The sequence below is a fragment of the Bacillus rossius genome, chromosome 10, assembly GCF_032445375.1.
Source record: "Bacillus rossius redtenbacheri isolate Brsri chromosome 10, Brsri_v3, whole genome shotgun sequence".
Lineage (NCBI taxonomy): Eukaryota > Metazoa > Arthropoda > Insecta > Phasmatodea > Bacillidae > Bacillus > Bacillus rossius.
Genome location: NC_086337.1, coordinates 12748434 through 12768668, shown reverse-complemented (window position 1 = coordinate 12768668; position 20235 = coordinate 12748434). Strand labels below are relative to the sequence as shown.

Sequence of the window (20235 nt, the reverse complement as noted above, 5' to 3'; positions counted from 1 at the left end):
TCATATCTGCAGGTAACTAGCAGTTAGAGTGTGCATGGCTTAGTAGTTGCAAGTGTTCTTGTGCTTGTAGTACGCAATGTGCATGTACTGCTTAGGAGTCACACAGCTGGTCGGCGAAAAAATTAACACATAGTAGTCACTCTTGTTAGGTTGGTTAGCTCACACTATAGTGGGTCAGTAGGTTTTTTTTTCTCTTCAGAGTAAACAACATGATTACACTGTTAGTAGACATCTATTCCTGCTCACATGTGTCACCGAAGCTTCATACCCATTTAGGTAATGCCATAGCCATACATTACGGTACCATAATAACCCTAGGTTAGTGCTGGACAACAAATCCCAGTGCGGCAGAGCCTTAGTCTTAGACCGTCACGAGACAACACACTGGTTTTAAGCTCATCAGGCTACCAGACTAGTGCATTTCCTTACACTAACAAATACAGCATACCGTACAACCTTGGCTAGCACAGGTCCTGACTTGGACACGAAACATTGAGCTTCACACACTTAACAGTGTTCGATGTACAGGTCCTTGATCACATAGGACTACACAGTGTAGACAACATGTACACCAATGTTGTTTCTATACTTCACATGGAAAAAAAACAATTATACTAGCTAACACACAAACAACACATGTTACTGTGGGACAATAGTCTTGTGGTAGGCCCTTAGTTGGGTTAGGTTATACCTGCCTATGATGATGTTGGTGGCAGGGTCTGCCAACTCATAGCAGTTGTTGTGAATTCTGTTTATGACCACATAGGGTCCCTTGAACAGCAAGAACAACTTCTTGGTAACATGGTCCCACTTCTTGCTCCCGCTTGCACTCCTGCATAACACTAGGTCTCCTATACTGAACTGCTTGATTTTAGAAGCACTCTTCCTTCTTTGCCTTGCTTGCGCCTCAGACTGTAGGCGGTCGTTGATCAACTGTTCTACCTCACTACCTGTGGGTAGTTCTGCCTGATCAGTTTCCATGTCAAATTTGGGCATATAGAGCGGGTCGATCGCCACCGATCTATCCAGATACAGAGCTTCATAAGGGGTGACATGTAGGCTCTGGATAGCGGGTATGAGTTCGGGGCGATGCAAACCTGACCCGTTCTAGTTTAACGCTCTATCCTGGTTGTTCTGGCTGCACTGCTGGGCAGCTGAACCTGCTGGGTTAGGCCCTGTCCAATTACTTGGACCATTAGAAGCCCTGTTTACTGCTGCCTGAAACTCTGCAGCAACAGGATTCACTGGCGCATTGCGCTGGAAGTAGCCCTGTTGAGGCTGGGAATTGTCTTGCGATGAGAATGAGGGTGGTGGGTATGGAAAATGATTTTGGATGCCGCCAGATGAGCCGGTGTGATACTGTGGTCTGCAGCTTCTCTCTGGACTGGCAGGGGTCTTGCGGTGTGGCGGGCGGAAGTAAGGTTTCCCACTAGCGTAGTCAGAATAAAACCGCTTCTGGCCCTGGTGATGGTAGTCAGCCTCACCATCTGACTCGGCGTAGCGCTGCGGGTAGGTGAACTTCCTGGGTGGCCGTTCAGTTGATGTCTTCCCCTGGAACTGGCTGTTGGGGTCCTCCTCACCGTCGCTGCAGGTCTGCTTGCTTGACCACCAGGTAGTTTTGTGGTAGGGCTTGTTACGATTGCTTTTGCGGTTGTACTTGCCCTTGTGATTTTTCCCTTGCTGCCCTTGGCTGAGGTACTCGTCATTTTTACCTGACCTCTCCCATGTCAGGGTGTGCACATTTGCCTGGCGGTCATCCCTGGGCCGATTTTGCCAGTAATTGTGCACTGGCACATTTTTACTGGGAGGCTGCTGAGGTGTTCGTTCAGCCTCATCCTTAGCTTCTTGCCCTCGCTGCAGCTTCTGCAGCTTGTCTACTGCCAGAACATGATCTCGGAATTCGGTGACATCTCTGTATGTGTGTCCCGACATCTGGATCTGGTAGGCAAGTGGGAGCTGTGTCAACATGGTTGCTATGAACTCATCATCTGACATGGTTATATCTAAGTACCGGGTACGCTCATACACAGCTGAAATGTGAGCTTCCAGGCTACTCCCCTTGCGACAGTCAAACCGGTCCGTGTGCAATTGGGCCCTCAAATTGCCTTGCACTTTTAAGTTCCAGAACTGTGCTCTGAACTTTTCTCTGAACTGTTCGTAGGAGGTGATATGTAGGCTCTGGAGCTCCCACCAGAAAAAAGCAGTGCTTTTGAGTGCTACATTCAGGCACTTCAATTTTTCACTGTCACTTAATGAGAAAGTCTTTGCGTATTCCTCAAATTTATTGAGGAATCTGACTGGGTTCTCCAATGACTTGCCAGAGAACATGGGCATGGACTCGGCCCAATGTTTGGCTGGATGATGCAGTAATGCGGCTTGGTCAAGATGTGGGGTGCTGCACGATGGGGTAGGATGAGGTGGTGTGACAAGTGGTGAGATAGCTGGGGGTGGTGGTGAGTCTTGGCTGGCTGTCACTGCAGGCTGCAGGCTGGGTAGCTCGGTCATGGAGGTGTTTGTTGTCGCCATCCTGCTGTGCAGCTCTTCCACTCGCTGTTGGACTTGTTGCTGGAGAGCGCTGGCACATGCCTGTGCAGCTTGTTCGGCGGCTGCTCTTGCTCCTGACTCAACAGTTTCAATTCTTGCCTGTAGAGTGACTGTGGTTTCTTCAATGCGTTCGAGCCTCTGGTGGATCACTTGCGACTGGCCCTGTCCCTCCATCCGTACTCGGTCCACAGATCTAATCAGAGACGTGGTGTGGGATTCCAAGTTTTCCACCCTTTCCTGCTGTGTTTGCACTTGACTGGCGAGCTGTCCCACTGACTGAGATTGCTCTTGCAGTCTGGCATCCAATCGTACCTCCAGGTCACTGAGGCCTGTTTGCAGCTGGCGATCTAAGCTCTCTATCCTTATATTCAGCTCACTCTTTAACTCGCAGAGGTTAGCGTCCAGTTGCCCCGCGACTGCATCAATCTTTTCACTCATGTTCTGGGCATTGGTGTCCATCTTGCTATTCATACGTTGCAACATCAGCAAGATGCTGGTTAAATCAGCCGATGGTATGTCACCTGTAGGAGTGGTGGGGGCAGACATATCCGATTCCCCTGCTGGTGCCTTTTCCTCTTCAGTAGCAGCTGCAGGTGTGGCTGCTGCTGTCCCACCTTCCCTGTTGGTTTCACACCTCTCCGGCGTGTTGTGTTCAGTGAGGACCAGTATACCTTCAGGTACAGCTACATAGGACTGTGTGTCCTGTCCAGGCTGTACATCCAGTAGATGTTGGTACACCTGCTCGTACTTTTCTTGTTGGCAGGCCTGTGCTGTGGTCGTATGTTCCTGGCCTGGCACAGGTGGTGCAGTCTCGCCCACATTACTGCTGGTCTCAGACCGGTTCCTCAACTCATACACCTTGTTGAATGACATTTTGGAGTACAACAGTAGAGAAGTCGTTTCCCTGGTGCCAACACGTAGAATGCACACTTACTCTTGAAGTTGCTATGTTCGGCACTATTTCTTCGGAGCCACCACGTTGCGGGCGCCACTTCCCCTTCTGGGCAGTCCCCACTCCTCCTATATATATATATATTTTTTTTTATTTTTTTTCTGAGCTCGGAACTTAACCTTATACTTCAGCTTACAGAATTAATACTTGAGTATGGTAGGTGATACCACAGAGGTGAAGAAAATGTTTAATCTGTGGTGTTGATGACTCGTTGACATATTTAAAACTAATTTGTACTAAAACCCTTGAACACTAAATACATTAAAATAAATGAGCCAACAACGAATGACTCCTGTTGCTGATAAACTGTAAATGATATGGTCAGTATGCTATGGAACCCTATACTATAGTATACTGGTAGGAATGCAGTTAGAAAAAGAAATAACAAGATAATTATGATGAGAGAAACAAAAATATTTAATGGTGGAAGATTTATTATTTAAAATTAAGAGCAGTCTGAATGAAAATGTAGTTGTGAAGGTGGAAATGGTATATAAAATGACTATAAACAGGAGGCAAAACACAGCAAACACTTTCACTAACAACAAAACACTGACACACAGAACCAAATAATTATTACTGAAAACCTTCAAAATCTTACTTAAACAATATTAAGATTAATAAACATGAAAATCTTACATTAAGTTTACAATTCTCTTTGGTGTATGACGTAATTGAGGATTAGTAGAAAATTTATTATATTTTACAGGCTTTATTTCTGAGCAAAAAAAAAAAAATAATATATTATAATTATTTTGAATATTTAAAATTTACATGTGATCAATCCCTTCTGGAGTCTAATTGTAGCTAAACTCATTGGGAGATACGGAGGCACAGATAAATTTCAAATGTTTGTAGATACTTTAATACAGTTTAAATTCAAAGAGATAGTTATAACGAAAACAGAAAATAATAGTTACTTAAGGTACACGGCATTACTCAGTAGAAGCAATTTTTAATCGATCTGAAGGACCACTGAGTGTTCGGAAAACGTACTTCTCTTTAAAAAACAGCCAAAAATATTTGATCTTCGTTCCAAATAATGTTTAAGGTTACATAGTTTACGTGACGGTACAGTTCAACAATTAACGCGGGCGTAAAATCACTTTTGCTATAAGCCCCTTGCTTAGTACAATGGCGACGCTATTTGCTTATGGCGTACCTTTACTAGTGAAACTTAAGTCAATTTTCATCTAAAATAATTTCCTTAGTTCCAGAACAACTTTACTCACTGTCGATGTCTGGGTCTAGATGCACAATTTTACATTACACCATATAAGCAACAATAACAAGAAAACCATATTTTATAGATTTTAAATCACCAAGGCGTTAGGCCTCAGCCTATACGTGGTAACCCAAAAAAAACCTTCCAACTCAATTTTTAATCTACTTCCTGTTCCGGTGCTGCCGAATCCCGTGAAGACCCTGTCTGGGAGATCCAGAGCAGCATCTCATGGCCTTCGGTCACAACAATAGTGTTAAATCACAGGTAAGTAATATCTCGAAAAACAATAAGATTCCAAATAAAAAATGTGAACAGGATGAAACATACATGGAAAATTAGTAGGACTTCCAACAATACATAGGAAAAATAAGTTCATAATAATAAGGTTCAAAATACTTATTATAAGTTCTTGTTTTCAGGTTAGACCTATAGTGTTTTTCAAGTTAAGGTAAATCAACAATAGCGTGCTCGTAAAAATACATTGACACGAGAGAAGGTTAATTCAAACAAAAGAAAGTATATAAATAATACTGAAAATACATTTAAATAAGAATTAAATGTCTGTACGGACACTTTGTGGTAGTACAACGGCTTTGCGGAGCGCAAGCTCAAGGCCAAGCTGGGGGACATGGCACACAAGCGAAAGTCAAAGAAAAAGTGAAATAACTAAATTCACTTCAATACTCCTTACCTGCTGATGCTGTTTAACTGGTTGCTGCTATGCAGTGCATTTTACTAAAACATTTGTAACAGAACATCGATATCAACCTTAAAGATGTAATTTTAAATCATGTTTTTTCTATGTAATTTCTTAAGTATGTACTGGCATAAGCATTATGGCATAGTGCCAGCATCTTGTTTTTTTTAAATTTTTTTATAGGCCCTGAATAGATTTTAGAAAACTAATACATACGGAATGTTTACAGTAAGCTACGTAATTTTTGCCTTTTATAGAATATATATGGTATCTGCAAAAGTTGGATTTTTGTTTTTTCCAAAAAATTTAATATCAGATTTCCTGAACCCGAAAAATTTTTTCATCTTACCTACCCTCATTGAGCTGTACAACTGAAAGTTCTTATCTTGGTAAGTGAAAACATTTGGCTGAATGTAGCAGCTGTTTGGCTTACGTAATTGGCAACTGGAATGCTGATAAAATTTAATTATTACCTTAGCTAATAAATAATGCTCAAATTTATTTATTTTTGCAGAATAAAATGCTGAAGTAAGTTCTTCAACTATACAGTAAACAGATTTTCAAATGTGATATTTTACATTTGTACTGTCATAGAGGCAAAGCTAATGGCAGTTTTACTTCCTGGTTGTAGAACGCTCCAAAAATGAGAGCTCTTGTATTCCCAGACAGGTGGCAAGGAATTAACTATTACCAGTAATTCTTTCTTGACATGGGTCGGTTGTTTGAAATTAAGTTATGGAGACAAAGTTTTTTGTCTCATAGCTTCTTCTATAAACTGTGTTCTAATTTTCTAACTTATGCTTGCATTCACAGTAGCTCGATTCAGAAGTACTGGCACTATTGTAAATTTAAAAAAAGGCAAATTCTAAAAGTAATTCACTGTTTACTTGCCTTTTCTATCACAAGTTTACATTATATTTGATGAACGTGGATATGTTAACTATTCAGGGCTTGCAAGTAGTTTGTGTGTGTGTGGCATAGAACTAAGGTTTTCCTTGCTTCTCATAAATATTAACAAGTCTAAAGAGAAGCGGTCACCTTCCCTCAAAAAGAATGGATACCTTCCCTCAGAGTACCTTTCCTTGGACTAACTCTTAGCTTAACACCTATGTGAGCAAACAAATTAATGAACTCATTAATTATCAACAAATGCAGAGCTAAATTTTAAAGTGGACTCATAGCATTTTGTAGCAATTCAAAAAGAAAATGCAGATTAAAACTCTTTAATACCATTAAACAATAAACAATGAGTTTGAGTTTATTACACAAGAGCATACTAATATTACTCTTAATCACAACCATTTTTTACCAAAATAAGATACTAAACATTTCATTAAATAGACAATAAATAGTTAACTTGTAAAGCCAGTGCTCACAGGCCCTAAAATATTTTGAATAATAAATATTATATGGTACCACCATTTTAAAATTACTGCAGGTACAATAAATATTTATTACAATCATAACCTTGGTACATTATTATTAATAAAATTTTCAAAAAATCAAAACCTTATTTAGATACATTAAACTACCCATATTATTTTTTGGGGGTTAGCATGTGACTAGCTTAATACAAATACAAAATTTTACTAGTCTCAGTCCTAGTTAAGTAGTCTTTAAAAGTTTGGGTCTTGAAATAATTTTTTCTGCTATTTAAGTACTTATATGTTGCTGGCACTCTCCGATATGTTTTTCCATGTTGTAAACATCTCTGAGAAAAGTTATTAAAAGTTACCCTAAAGCCCTAATTAAAAAAAAAAGAAGTAAGTTCAGTATCTGTAAAATCTTGGTCTGCCACAACACATTTTAAGGTTACGGGGTACACTTGAATATGCTGATTATAGCTGGTGCAGGTCTCTCGTCCAAAGCCCTTACAATTTTAAAGGCATATTTAGCAAATATGTTACAGACTAAACTGGCCCATTACCAAAAGGTGTAATCTGGACATGCCATCAAAACTTAAGGTACATTTCCAATCACCCAGTACACTGCCGATGATTAGTAATATTCGCAAAATCTTCCATTGTGAATATCAACAACGCAGCATTATCACTGGGCATTCACCATAGCCACATCGTACTTAAAGTAGAACTTCATTACGTTTAACAAAATTCAACTTTGTTCCGGGCCTAACCAACATACATACTCATATAAAACATTTTTACAAGCAGTATGACATGACCACATTCTCTCTCATGTGCCGCCCAAATGCAAAAGCCACAGCTGTCTCACTCAGACACTCCATCTCTGCGACTCAGCTGGCTGCCTGCGAGATAAACCACTTCGTCTATTTCGTCTTTGTTTTATCGCACACACACCGCATGCCTTTTAACATCTTGCGATTACACACTTATTTGATTTTAAATGTATACTAGCTTATCACAATTATCATCTAATATAAACATAACTTAAAAGTTAAATAATTACATAAAAATAAATCTAAAACTAAAAATTTTACCTCAGAATCCAAATTTTTGTGGCTACGCACAAGCATATGCCACACAAAAAATGGCAGAAAAGGGGGAAGAAAAAACAATTCTGAGTTATCAGAGTACCTGGTAATTCTACCCTAGTGATGGTGACTGCAATGTTGACCGAAACATTGGTGATATATTCGCCTTGGATGCAGCTACAAACCAGAAACCAATGTAATTGTTAAAAATAGTGAGTTTTCCGGGAAAAAAATCTAAATGGTATTTTAGAGTCCTTCTGATGTTAATAGATTATATTACAAAGGGTATTATTTCAATTCAGGCTAGTTTTTGAAAGAAAAAAAAAACTGATTTTGGGAGGGCAATTGAATTCTATGGAAATGGTAGGGTAAAAATCATTAAAAACTAGAAAAACAGATATGAAAATGACAAAAAATATGTTCTAATTTTTTTTACTCTCAAAACCACAAAATATTTCTTGACTTTAATCATTCACAGCTATGAGTTTTTCTGAATCCGTGGGGGTGAAAGGTCTTAAATTTTGTATGAGATTGTATATTTTAATGTAATAACAATGTGGTGAATATAACTGAACTGAATTAGCCAGTCTTCTGGCTAAACCAATAAATTATAAACATTTTTTTGCAAGATTGAAAATATTTTAAAACCATCTTACATAATATTAATCAAATTGTCTTAACTGTCCTTCCACTTAATTATGATTCCTAGTCATTCCAATCTAGCTATTAACTAAATGTATTTATGAGCAAATCATAGGCTTCCATTGTTTTATTGGTTTGCAAAAATGCAAAGCTTCACATCAGATGCGAAGCTTTGCATCACAACCAAAGATTCAAATAAAACAAACAGAAAATTTCCTGGCGAAGTCAGATCAAATATAAAAAAGAGCTTTGATTGATTCGCTTAGTTGAAGCTTCTCACAGGCCTACCACTATATCCCAGGAGTGTAACAGCAATCATGACAGTGGATGGGGACATGGCGATCCAGCTCCAAATATGTGAAATGCGTTCTGTTTGCTGAAAAAGTGATGGTGTCAATTTATATGGCAGCAAAAGGAATTAACTTCCTTGTAAAGGAAGAATATCGGAGAATATTATGCATCACTTTTGGACCGATAAAAGGTGATGATAGCAGAGAAACGCCTTGAAATGGCAAAAGCAAAAAGTGTTTCATCAGACAGAGCGCCATGTTGCTCAGAAAAAATTGGTCGAGCTACGATTTTAACTGCTTCTGCATCCTGCCTACTCACCAGATCTAGCCCTCTTGGACTACCATTTATTTTCGAAACTCAACTTGGCAGGTATGAAATTTCTTTCAAATGAAATGTTCATACAGGAAGTAATTGAGTATTTTGTAAGCCTCAAAGAAACTCATTCCCATGAAGAAATCGCGAAGCTGGTGAAACATTGGGGCAAGGGCATTGAACAAGGGTACTGTTTCGAAAAATAAAGTACGTTAAGAAACTCAAATAGTTTTCCTTGATATTAAACCAAGTAATTAATCAAACTACCCTTGTGTTTAATAAATACATGTAATGATGTAATAGCATTAAAGAACACACAATAGTTGTCACATTAACAAAAACAATTTTTTTTTATGAAATTTGGGCTTATTTTTAAAATTATAAAATTGGTTCACTTGATTATTATACCCTCCTTATTCACACTACACAAATGATACTCACGTAGAATACATATATCAAATTTAGTGTGGTGCTAATAGTACATTTACATTAACAAACATAAGTAATGTAATTCTCAGGTAAAAGTTTTGTAATATCATAATGCCCCATTTACAGGATATTGAAGCTTAGTATGTTTTTAAAGTTTCTATTAATTTTTTATTAAAGCTAATTTTTACAATAATTACCTAAGAAAAATTCTGCAACTTTGACCTTGGCTTGACATTCAAGGACTTAATATTTAGTGTAATGTTATGGTAAAAAGAACCATAACAATTTTTTTTATTATTTTTATTAGTGGCTGATTAGGCATAGATAAATGCAGCAAATAATCTGCTGTGCATGTACAGAATCTTCACTACACTCAATAAACTTATGAATAATGAATATTTTAAAGTGTTAGTATTAAAAATTGAATCCTATAATAAGCTATTTGTTATTGGAAAATTTGTATCTTCACAAATACCTTATTATTACCGAATTCGCCTTGGCTCTTCTCGAGCCAAAAACTTACTCTCTCGTCCATCTCTAGTGGTTTTGTGTTGAAAGCTTTTCAAATGTTGATAAATATAAATAAATTTCAACATTATTTGCACTGTATGATAGCAGATGAATACTTTTATGTGATAAATGTACTGTGCTGGACAATAATGATTGCAAATATATATACACTATTTAAGTTGTTGGTTTAAGATTATTTAATATTGTGTAATTATTTACATTGTACAGTCAATTGTTTTTGAGTTTAAAAAAAATTATAGAATATTTAAAAAACACTTTTCTTTTAGTTTATTATATTTAACAACATATTATTTATAGTTTGTTGTGATTAATAATTTTTTATATGAATTTTTATTATGTTCACAAAGTTTTTCAGTTATGTATTTATGTAATATTTATTTTATTTAATGTAAAAAAAAGCTCAATTAAAATGTGTTCATTTTAAATTTAAGAAGTATGTGGTAGTTATTAAACCATTAAACTCACTCTAGTCTGGGTGTATACAAACTTATGCAAGATCTAACTCCTCAAGAAAGTACAAGTAAAATGTGTTTTATGTCTCTTTGTATACATATTTACATGAGGGAAGGCAGTCTCTGAGATCACGCTTAGATCCACCTGGGTAATAACTCTCAAAACATTTATCAGGGAAAATCTGTGGCATTGCAAAGGGCCACACTCCGACATCTTTTTGTAATATGTAATTTTGTGAATATAATAGGCAGGAAAACATATTGTGCAGGAATGTCTTAAGCAAGATTTATTGTATATTTTATTTTGAAGTTTATTGGTTTGCTACATTGGTTGAATTTCCGTAAGTAGACTTTTTAAAACCCACTAGACAAATTCATCAACTTTAGGTTCCTTTTATTGTTAGGTGGACACTAGGGTGTCCCTTAAATTTGGAATTTCATATTTTTTGATGCATATCCCCTAAATTTTCTTTTTTTTTTCCCCCTAGCCTAACTAATAACTAAGTGTATTTGGGAGGGGTCTGGGAAGGGAAGACTCTAAGTGCATCTCAGGCCGAAGCCTATACGCTGTAAGCATGCAGGTTATGAACCATGCAGGAGAGGAAGCATGCATCATGTGCTAGGAGGGGATTGGCCAGCCATGGCAACATTTTAGTCATGACTAACTCCCCTCACTAGATAAGTTGGGCCCAGGTAAAACCTGCGTAGACACACTGAAAACCCCGGGCACTGACATGCGGGATGCAAATTTCATGCATTAATTACAAGCAGGTTGGTTACAGGAAACAGAAGGATGGTTCTGGAAGAAGAGTTGGACAGAGTAGAAAGACTACTATGCAATTGGGCGGGAGCTTGGACATTTTGTCCGCATTTGAATACATTTAAAAAAAAGTAGTTGCACTCAACGCCGCCAGGTTCGCCGACATCACTTGTCTCTCGTATTTCTTACGAGTTGCCTATATTGTCCCTATTACAATATTTTTTCTGTAACTACGTGTTTTATTTGACACTTCTTGCGTAATTTTTGTATTATAACTACGCTGTTACTGTTAGCATAAATATGTCAGTTGAATCACGGAGTGATAAAAAAGTATTTTTCTTACTGGACTGCCCAGCCATCAAATAAATGGTGCAAAATTACAGACTAATTCACAAGTACTCGCTGTCTTGTTTTATAATAATCGCGAATTCAAGCTGATCTTGTTATTAGGTAGTGCATTATATTTTGGGAAAAAGCAGGAATTCCCACAAAGGGTTTTCCAACTGCATGGAGAAACTCATTTTATATCATGTTATGGAGAGACCTGCTAAAAACTTGTAAGAAAATTCAGGAAACTTTTAAGAACCATGAAAATAATTTAAAAAAATATGTGGACAACTTATTTGATATTGCACATGCTGATGCCTTTGAAAGAATAAGAATAGAGGCAGGGCCGCGTCTAGGGGGGGGGGGGGCAAAAGGGGCATTTGCCCCGGGCCTCACATTCAAGGGGGCCTCAAATTTTATCAAAAAAATATATCATTATTTAAAGTGAATTCCCATTTTATATCTGGCGGAATAATAACTTGTCTTTCAATTTAGATACTTATTTATTTAGTTTTGTTAAGCATGATTCCACAATAAAACCACACCGTGCTGTAACTTGTATGGTGTTATTTATAACTACTGAGTAAGTCACCGACATCGACGCCGGTCCATGAACCTCCTCAAACACTAGAACCATGTGATTGTGATGGTAAGTTGCCTTTGACTTTACCACTTTCAAGCTCTGATGAAGTTAAAGAAAACACAGAAGTAACTAAAATAGATAATTGTAATCTTATTAACACAACTCCAAAAATTCCCATAACTTCTAGAAACTGTGCTAGGACTGTAAGAAGTGTAGAGTTTGATAGTGCAGTGTTAATAGAAGAAATCCAGCAAGATCATGCGGCATGGCCTGGCAATATCACTGACGAAATGATTAGTTATTGTGTTGATAAGGGGCCGGACTTTTTTTTGTAATAATGATGGAGACTACACAGCTTCTGCTAGGCAATATCCAAAAAAAACTCGTCAACTAACATCATCTGCATTTGTGAGAGTTCTTGAAAATGGAGAGTGACAGGAGATAAAATGTTATTGTACTCTAAATGTGCGGGAAATGTGTTTTGCTTTGCGTGAAAACTTTTCAGTAATTTTAAACTATCAAAATTTGTAAATGATTTTTCTAATTGGAAGAAAACAGAAGAAAAATTGAGGGAGCATGTTCTTTAAAATGGGTTTCAAGAAAAAATAAGAAAATTTCAATTTCATCACATTTAGATGCACAAGTGACTGAGACAAATTACTGGAAGAATGTTCTTGTTAGAGCAGTGGCAGTTGTAAAATTTTTGTGCAGTCGTGGTCTTCCTTTTCGTGGTGATAATCAGATGCTTGGATCACCTCGTAATGGTAATGACCTAGGAATTTCGGAACTCCTTGCTCAGTTTGATCCTTTTTTTACAAGAACATTTAAGGATACATGGGAACAAAGGAAAAGGTCATGTATCGTATATTTCTTCTGATATATGTGAAGAATTCATTGAGCTAATGGGCAACGAAGTTCGGAAACACATGCTAAATGAGATTAGACAGGCCAAATATTATTCACTGATAGTTGATTCTACACCTGATGTTTCCCATACAGATCAGTTATCTTTTGTGTTTAGATACTGCCTTAACAGTAACATTTAGGAAAGGTTTTTGTGTTCCATTCCAATTTACAGACACACAGGAAGAAATTTAAGTGAAGTTGTAACCTGTACTCTAAAAGACAACAACAATGATATCCAGGATTGCCGAGGTCAGAGCTATGATAATGCAGCCAACATGTCAGGAAAATATGAGGGCCTACAAGCGCACATTAAATCAATAAACAGCTCTGTGCTGTATGTTCCATGTGCAGCACATTCAGTAAACTTAGTAGGAAAAAACAGCGTTGGTGAATGTATTAATGCAACAAAACTGTTTCTGTTTTTAGAAAAGCTGTACTCATTTTTCACTGCTTCCACTCACACGTGGTCAGTTCTTGAAGGAGTTATTTCGTAAAGCACAGGAAATAGCGGAAAGCCAAAAATCACTGTCAAGAGCTTGTCAGAAACAAAGTGGTCATGCAGAGAAGAAGAATTGAAAACTCTCGTCATTCATTATGATGAGATTTTCTGTGCATTTAATGATATGTTCAACGACAAAAATGAAACGCAAGTCACAAGGATGGAAGTGAACTCCCTCATGAAGAAAATGCAATATTTAGAATTTGCTTTTATGGCCGTTTTTTGATACGACATTATGGAAGATTCGGTGCAGTAACCAAGCATCTACAGAAGCCTGGACTCGATGGTCATCAACTGATGAATTCTTTGAAAGATTTTGTTTCCGATTTGCAAAATAATTTTTATGAAATTGAAGTTAAAGGAACACAACTAAGCAACCATGTGTTACAAACTTTTGTAGATACTAGATCTACCAAAAATAAAAAGTTTTTGGATGGAAAAGACGAACTTTCAACTGTTGTAACATCCCGCGAGAATTTCAGAATTTCCACATTTCTATGCATTGCTGAGAAGCTCCGCATGGAACTGGAGAAGAGAGTTGCTTCCTACAAAGATATTGCCTCAACATTTGGGTTTCTTTGTAACTTAACTACAGCAAGTGAAGATGAACTCAAATGTAGTGCTACTGAGTTGGTCAGAAAATACAGAAAGGATCTGCAGCCTGTTATTACAAATGAATTATTACACTTATCATCATTTCTCAGAGAGCAACAAGTTGAAGACAGCGTTACATCATTCACTCCACAAAAGGTTTTGCAGCACTTATATAACAGTGATATAATTGATGTATTTCCAAATGTATCAATAGCACTGCGCTTGTATTTGACACTACCAATCACAAACTGTGAAAGTGAAAGATCATTTTCAAAACTGTCAGTTCTGAAGAATCAATTCCGACCTACCATGTCACAAGAGAGATTAAACTCGTTAGCGGTGATTTATACAGAACATGATCTTGTAAACAGCATTTCATTTGATGGACTCATTAACTTGTTTGCTGCTAAAAAGGCAAGGAAGAAGTTTATTGCAAAGTGATTTAATAAATATGTAATTTTGATTGGTCGGGATCTGCAACTCATAAAATTGTGTAAATATTTGAGAACGATTTAAGACTTTCGTAAATGAAGCAGAGAAATATTGGGGGTTGGTGTTGGCTATGAAATATTTCTACATTTCAACTAGAAAATTTGTTGTTATACATTATTTTGTTTTCCCTGCATAAATATGTTAAATATGAGTTTTTCATATCTGAAAATTATCACTACAATAAAAAAGGAGGGGGCCTCGGAAAATTGTTGCCCCAGGCCTCCCATTCTCATAAAACGGCCCTGAATAGAGGAAGACAGCATTTGTGAAGAAACAGAGATATTTGGTCAACCAAGTTGCTTGGATAGCGTAGAAAAAAAATTGCCGGACAAAGAAGAGAAATCTAGGGAAAGACAATTACATGAAGAGGAAAGAAATATAAGACAAAGAGAGTTATTGGCTGTTGCATCTACTACTTCTGCACGTAACTTGGAACATCCACAAGATTCAGATTAAGAAGAGATTCTTATGCTTTTATCAAAGAGATATTTTATCATTATTTTCTATTATTGTGTACATGTCTTCGATGGGTTTCTTATATGTTTTAAGTTTATATATTATATTACGGTCTCTTATTTGGTAATCTATGGGAATTATTTTGTTCATGATAAGTGTAGAGATGTATGAGGTTGTTGGACAGATGCCTGTTAGTTTTATTAAGTTATGACTTTGGGCTGCGTGAAGGGTTCTGATTATGTTGACGCCGACCGCCAATGATACTCTATGTCGCATAGACCGCTAGGCCTCATCAACATCTCGCAAAAGCTTGTGCACCGAACGCGCTCGTGCGCGCAGCAAAGTGTAGTTCGTGCGACAAGGCGAACGCCATGCAACGAGTGCTGCGCCGGCGGAAGGATCCGGCCGAGTGTGGCATATCCCTCCGCCACACTACAACAAATTAATTTATGTATAATTTTCACAGGTTTTATTTAACATTATTTTTCATCAATTAATATTTCAGTCCTTGCAAAATCATGTTTTACTGTGCGATTTGTCCCGAACCTGGCCGGTTCAGTTTCCCGCGAAATTCACACGTTTCCGAGGGAGGGCTGGCGGGGAGGGGGGTCGCGCGCGGCGACACCGTGAGTGTCCTTCAGAAACTCCGACAGGCCGGCAGCCTGCGCGCAGTGCGGAACCATCAACCTTTGCTTTCACCGACATGTAGTTTTCAATAGTGTAATATCTTTTCAAACTTTTACGTACAGTTCCGTGGTCGGCCTCAATCTACCATGAGGTATTTAACTTAATTAAATCAGTGCTCCAAGATGAGTGTCCTACGTAATACGTAAGTACTGTGGGAAGTTTACGAGACTTTACGTCGGCGCTTCACGCCCCAACTTAGCTTACCGGCTACTTAGTTTTGGCCTGCACGGGGCAGCCAGCAGGCGACACGTGCCATCGAACGTAATAACGAATCAGTCCCTGGGACACTTCTAGGTATCACGTAGAGTCGCCTGAGACACGGGCCTACATGCCACTAGCCCAGTTTATTAAGTGTTATGTAGTAGTGAAATAGTTGTTCGTCTAAGTGTAATCTGTCACATTAGAGTTTAGGTATCACCGTTGTACGGCATCGTGCCGCCAAATGTATTAACGAATCAGTCCCTGGGACACATCTAGGTATCACGTAGAGTCGCCGGAGACACGGGCCTACGTGCCACTAGCCCAGTTTATTAAGTGTTAGGTAGTAGTGAAGTGTATTGTTCGTCAAAGTGTCGTGCGTCATGTTAGAGTGTATTTTGTAACCGCCGCATCACGTGTACAAGTCCGCCCCTCACGCGAATTAAAATCGTGAGCCGCCACTGAGGAAGTGAGCTGCGCGTGTGACTAGTCGCGTTGTGCAAACCGTTACGGTCAGAACGGGCAGCACCATGTATTGGGCTGTACTGTAATAAATTCATCAAATATCTTCCAGAAACTTTGTGTTATTCTTCAGGCGTCCCGAGTGGCCATAACAGCTCGGGGGGCCCTACTGCGTTAACCCCTACCCTCTAGCCACAAGGCCGAACCTTCCCTGAGATCACGGACCCAAGCAAAAATCACGTCTAAATAGTCAGAGGTAGCGGGTACGGCGTCAATGTGTGTGTGTTTTAATCTGATGTCATAATTATGTTGATGCTGCGTGTTTATGTAAATAGTGCAGTGCTTGAAGAGAAAAACAAAAACTGTCATGTTGGCCTGCCTGCCAAATAGTTGAGGAATGTTCGGTTTAACAGTTGGTTCACCTCATGGGGAGGAAACTGGAATAGGAAATTGTTGCACAGGCTTTTTTTTTATGATGGACCCTTTTTTTGTTAGTTCGTCATTCGCCATGATACAGGTGACCGCGCTAAAAGCAATATCACACAATCACACTAAAGATTTCAACAAGTATAGCATAGCTACTTGTACTCGTAACGAAGTTTCTACATCAATTTTTAAAATTATTCAGTATTATAATAAAACTAATTTGCTTTGAATTTACTCCGCTAAAATAAGTAGGATATTTATTTGACTCGCAAGGGTTGACTTGCTGGTGCCATGTTGTGTTTAGTGGTAAACAACAACTTGCAGTTGGTAAATTAGAAATCATTTTAAAATATTTGGTTAGCAAGAAAACGTGAAAAGATAAAAATGTCTGGACGATATGCCTATGAGCGAAAATGTGCAGTAAGATGCTGTCGTTCAAAACCAGAAGAGCAAAGATTTTTTCTAATGAGTTTAGTGAATATTTTTATAAAATAGTGCATAACCAACTCCGTGTTCATCAGATTATCATTTCTGGCACAACCTATACATCGTCTTCTATTTTCATATTTCCTGTAACTAAAATGGAGTTATTGTCAGTAGTTTATAAATCATAAGGTAAACATTCATCAGGTTTAGATGCTGTACCTGATTTTTTTATTAAAGACTTGTATTTATTATATAGTTGACCCATTGTTATATCTTTATAATGAATCTTTTATGCAAGGTTATTTTCCTTACCTTATGAAGTGTTCAAAAGTTATTCCCTTGCATAAAATATGTCCTCGTGACACCTGTCAGAATTATAGGCCAATATCGCTTCTGTCCTCATTCTCAAAAATATTAGAATTATTAATGTTTAATAGATTAATGTCATTTTTTGAGAAAAATAAAATTTTATTGGGCAGTCAACATGGATTCAGGTGTTGTAAATCGACGATAACTACACTTTATGAATTTATCAGCATTATAACTATCATGGACCTACACAGAAGGAATCATCCTGTAGGGCTATTTTGTGACCTAAGTAAGGCTTGTGATAGTGTTAACCATAAAATATTAATTAAAAAGTTAAGCACATATGGTGTAAGAGATACAGTTGTCGACGTAAGGACCGTTCCCATGGTTCGGAGTCGCTGCCCAGCTGCTCTGGTAGAGAGGGTACGTGCCACGTGGCAAGGGAACTACCCTAACTTGGGTGAAATAAATGAGTTTATGACGTTAAGCTGGGTTTAATGCACACGTCACACACTGTACATGGGCTGTCACGGCTCCCCTCTGTGACATTCCATCAGGGCGAGGCCCGGATCCACGCACTTTGAGCGCGCCACGACACTACCAGTGACCTGACTGGCGGTGACACGACAGTGACGCGACTGACAGTGGCCTGAATGACGGTGACGTGACTGGCAGTGACGCGAATGACAATGACACGAAAGACTGACGTAACTGCCGACGCGAACGACGGTGACGTGACTGACGGTGACGTGATTGACGGTGACGTGAAAGACAGTAACATGACTGACAGTGACGCGAATGACGATGACATGAACGACTGTGACGTGACTGACGGTGACGTGACTGACAGTGACGCGAATGACGATGACACGAAAGACTATGACGTAACTGCCGACGCGAACGACGGTGACATGACTGACGGTGATGTTCAACTCTCACTCACAACTTCGCGACTGCACTCTCTCATGCCACTCAGGCGACTGACTCGACCCACGCTCCGCGACGTCTCAGCGGCCTCCCCCCTTGCCGCGCGCACATGAATCCCCCCTCTTCCCTTCGTGTGCGAGTGCGTGGATCCACATGGTCACAGGCGGGGAGACGCGACTCAGTCGCCCGGGAAACACATCTACAGGTACACAACAAGACAAATAGATATTTACACCCTCATATAATTACATAAACAAAACCTTTGTTACACTTTTGCGCACGGGCGCCGGCGCACAAGCAAGCCTGAAGCAGCAACGGGCAATAATGGCCTCAGCGAGCCGGAGGAGCACTTGGGACGACGTCAAATACACCCCCCTCCCCGAGGTCATTTTGCCTGCTGATGCTACGATCACACACACTTCACCATTAACACTCGGGCACTCGGGCGTTCATTTTGGCATCCCATGGGCGGAAGTATGAGTAACCTGCTGGGTGAGTACCCATGGCCAATAGTCTAGCAGGTAGGAGGGAGGCCTGCGCTGACGAGTGGAATGGCGGGCTATTTCCAGAACCGGGGAATTCGGTGCAGTGTCTGGGTGCATAGGTGGGGATCAGTCCCCTTCCTTCACCTCATCAAGGAGTTCAATGATGACCCCTTCCTCGGGACCACAGGGCCCTTCAGGTGGATAACCTATGTGGTGGTGGTACCCATCCCTATTTAACCCTTCCATTACTTCCTCGGGGAATACTATTTTAGGGATGGTGTCAATGGTTGGTAACTCAGGGTCCTATTCATCAGGGATTGGAGTAAGGGATGTGTTAACGACGGAGTTTTGGGCATCCCTGGAGTCCAGCCTGTCAGCAAGCTCATCAGGTGGTCCATGGTGAAACCGTTGGGCTCATACCCATATGCTTGTTGGGTGGGCGTAGTTTCTCGGGAAAATACTGGAGCTTTGGTATTTAAAGAAACCTCGCAACCCGCTGGGTTGGTATTGCCAGTGACCATTTCGTCACCGAAGTTCGTCGGCACCTGAGGTGAGTCCGATATCCTTCCTTCCCTACTGCAGTGGTTTCTTCCAGGGTCGGTGTCTAGGGGCATCGGGTCAGAATTGGCACAACGGCCTCCTCGCGGTGTCTCTGGTTGGTCCCTGGGGCTGTCCTGGTCTGTAAAACTATCCGCGGCTCCTGCGGTTGACGGCTGCTGCGGCATCGGGACCGTGGCTAGCCGCAAGGCATCACAGTGTATTTTGGCCATTCGGCCATTCGGCTGCTGCACCAGGTAAGTGGTCATCCCCAAGCGAGCCACCACCTCCCTGGGCTCGGACCACTTGGGCGCGAGGCCCGCGCAAAACCCACGGCCCTTGGCTGACAGATGCTGGAGCCTTACATGCACAAACTGGCCTGGAATGATCTGCGGGGGTAGATTTAGGGACTGGGGCGTTCGATGATCCAAAAACTGGGCCTGATGTCGGCGTTCCCCAGCCCGTAGATCCTCTACCGGGAAAGGTTCTTCTGTGTGAATGACGCCCAGTTCGGCTGGCAATGCTAAGTTGTGACCATGGAGCAGCTCAGCTGGGGAATATCCCGTGACCTAGTTCGTGCGCCGGCGGTGGCAGTACAAGAGGGTGGGGAGGTGAATGTCCCACTTAGTGTGGT

General features: G+C 39.8%; 1 protein-coding gene across 6 annotated transcripts in view; it reads right to left on the bottom strand.

Moving 5' to 3' along the window:
* Positions 1–10184, bottom strand: part of LOC134535788 (iduronate 2-sulfatase-like) — a 78533-nt gene extending 68349 nt beyond the window's left edge. For 2 of the 6 annotated variants that reach the window (XM_063375059.1, XM_063375062.1), the window contains exon 1: positions 10020–10184. The gene's annotated coding sequence lies outside the window, so the exon portion shown is untranslated. Of the gene's footprint in view, positions 1–5412; positions 5457–7973; positions 8048–9741; positions 9866–10019 lie in introns of those variants that run through there. The other 4 variants (XM_063375061.1, XM_063375058.1, XM_063375057.1 and 1 more) reach the window with 4 other exon arrangements.
* Positions 10185–20235: the final 10051 nt, after the last annotated feature.